Genomic DNA, 3,218 nt, shown 5'->3' with positions numbered 1-3,218 from the left:
AGTGGGCCGTGGCACTATATTTTCTGAATTCATCGGCTGATTTCAAAAGGTGTGGGCGTCAGTGGTGTAGATAAACATCAACGGCGCCCTGGGCCCCTGGCGGCTGTTACACGGACTATGTGATGCTACCCACGAGAAAGCCTAGCCATACTATAGAGCTCAGTGGTAAATACTCCTCCCTAGTCTTTGAATTTCTATTTCCAAAAGCTTTCAGTATTCTGTGTTATTTTAACCCACCCCGTCCCGACTGATTTTCCAACACTGACCCCCCTAATCCTGACCAATTTTGGATTTTTTTTTTTTTTTTTGGCTCAAATCTCCGCTTTTGGTGAGAAACATCGAAAATTCATAGAGAAATCGCTCACCTGAGGTTTAAAATACTCAGTACAGGTAGCAGTACCCCTTACCTTACTGGGTTTTCTATCAGGCTGGCTCCAAAGAAAACGAGTTCTATGGGAAGGTAACTATTCCACACCACTCATAAATGGTATTTATTTATGAAATAGAGCATAATACCCCCTGGAATATTTAGCCACCTCCACAGGGAATACAGCATAGTGCCCCTGTGAACTCCCGGACACCCCCACAAGGAGCCCATGGAAGAGCAGCAGCAGCGCACCGAGACTCGGTGCAACAACGGCTTAAGGCAGCCCGGGCTGCACGCCCCTATGACCCGGAGCCTGCCTGCCGTCGCCATAGCAGGAATACTGCACTACCTTCTGGGCGAGCCTTCACCAACCAGCTTAGGGGTGGAGCTGTCTGTCCAGCTCCTGCCAGCACCTCAAAGTAGATGGCCTGTAGCCGCTCCCGCCTTCGTCAGGAGACGGCCAGTAGCCTCTCTGAAGGTGTCTTCCTCTTTGAGACGGCCTGCAGCCGCTCGCCCCTTGCTAAGGAAACGGCCTGTAGTCGTCCTGAGGGTAATCAGGAGATGGCCGGTAGCCGCTCCCACCTTCATCAGAAGGTGTTCTTCCGGAGTCGGCCTGTAGCTGTTCCTGCCTTTGTCAGACGGCCGGTAGCCGCTCCGAAGGTGTTTCCCCTGAGTCGGCCTGTAGCCGCTCCACACCCCTCCTGCAGGAGTCGGCCTGTAGCCGCTCCCGCCTTCGTCAGGAGACGGCCGGTAGCCTCTCTGAAGGTGTCTTCCTCTTTGAGACGGCCTGCAGCCGCTTGCCTGTCACTAAGAAAACGGCCTGTAGCTGCCCTGAGGGTAATCAGGAGACAGCCTGTAGCCGCTCCTGCCTTCGTCAGGAGACGGCCGGTAGCCGCTCCGAAGGTGTTGCCCCTGAGTCGGTCTGTAGCCGCTCCACGCCCTTCCTGCCGGAGTCAGCCTGTAGCCGCTCCCGCCTTCGTCAGGTGGCCAGTAGCTGCTCCGAAGGTGCCCCTGGGTTTGCTGGCAGTTACTCACCCTCAGGCTACGGCCAGTAGCTGGGCCTTGGCGCCTTGTAGTCGCGCCCCTGGGAAGCCACGGCCAGTTGCTGGGCCCCACAGCCGAAAGCGGCAGAGAGCCGCCCCGCCGCCCCGGCTTGACACCAGTTCCCCGACCCCCGATGCAGAGGGCGTAGAGGAGTATTAGAGAGGCCCTATAGCCTCCCCCGGCCTCTGCTCCCTACAACTGGCTCTGGAGGAGACCCACCTGACGGACCCCGACGCAGACCGGTGCCGCAGCCCCTCCCTTTCGGCGCCGCCCAGCACTGGGGACCGCAGCCCTTGGCAACCCCAGACCCTCCCTAGAACGCTCGGGCGGGAACTCCTTACGCCTCGATGGCGGAGGACCTCCACATCAGTCAGGAGCATTGACGCACGGTTCAGGCAGTTGTTTGGCCCCAGTCCTGAGGGCCACACTCCTGTCCCCAGCCCAGAGAGTACGGGCCCCTTCGCCACCTGCAGCCCCGGACGAGAGCATACGCCCCTGCACATGATCCCGTGCCCCCTTGGCACGGCCTCCCCTGGCGGTGCCCCAGCCCCGGCAGAAGTAAAGCCGGGTTGCCCCTCCGCCGCACCCTTGCTGCCCCACGACCCATAGTGACAGTGACTGTGCCATTATAGTAGTAAAACAGTGATGAGGCAGAACAGTGAATAATTAATTGTAATAGACCCAAGTGTTAGTAAGTAGAATAGACACAGTGGAATAATAATGGTCTAACAGTGACGAGGCGGAACAGTGAATTGTTTATCACGAACCTAAGTGCTAGTGAGAAAGACCGACACAGTGTAACCATCATACAGCAATAAGAGAAACACCCAAGCCATGGAGTTTGTAATAATAATTAACCAAAAGTTCCTTGCAAATAGAAAATAACAAAGTGAACACGCTACCAGTAAACTGCGCCTCATACTACCATAATGATAATTAGACCCCAGTGCCTTACACCCTCCCCTAGCGAGAATCATCTCTAATCTCTCCACGCGCTTAGAAACCTTGGACTGTACTAATTCAGAATACTCCGCCTCGAGTGTCATTTCCCTGTATTCTCCAACAGTATCCTGCGAGATACTGTTTACATTATCTAGATATAAGTGTTTATTGTGTTTGTAACATCTGCTGTTTCCCCTGTCTGACTGAGTAATACACGTGTAAGGTTATTGCCTGGAGTTTTTGTGTCCTGCCTCTCTCTTATTTGTCCTAAGCCCCAGTCTTGAAAGAGAACCCCGCTACATGTTAGGCGTTTAAGGAACGGGAAGCTGAACCTAAAACACTTAGCATTACAATTTATTTATTTGGTACGAATTCATATGTAGTATGAGAGTATATTGGTTTTCACACAGTAATATAGGCAATATAAGCATTGTTTCACTCACCAAACATATCAACATACCGCACCTTTTTTGGTGACATTTTCTGATCATCATTTCTGACTGTTTCTTCCTCTAATGCTACATAAACTTTGTCCTCCACATTGTCATCAATTGGGGAATCACTCTGGCCTTGAATTTCGTATCGTGGCACGACGTGTCTTTACTGGCCAGGTCACTGGTGTGCGGGGGGGGGGAAGGTCATGCGGGGTAAGGTATTGACCCTTCCTGGCATCTTGTAGAGGGTGTCCCGTGTATACGTACCAAAAATCCCGTAAAAAATTTGAAAATTGTGCAAATGACAGACCTTGCAGTTGCGGCGTGTTTATATACGTCAACGGGAGTCGGTGGGTTAATTTCTGTTTCTGCCACAAAGAACTCTAATTCTATTTATTAAACCCCCATTCCCCCTCCAGAAATTGAAGTAA

The sequence above is a fragment of the Coenobita brevimanus genome, chromosome 83 (genome assembly GCF_032717465.1).
Source record: "Coenobita brevimanus isolate Jiangsu-jjx chromosome 83, ASM3271746v2, whole genome shotgun sequence".
Taxonomy (NCBI): domain Eukaryota; kingdom Metazoa; phylum Arthropoda; class Malacostraca; order Decapoda; family Coenobitidae; genus Coenobita; species Coenobita brevimanus.
This window is presented reverse-complemented; position numbering follows the sequence as displayed.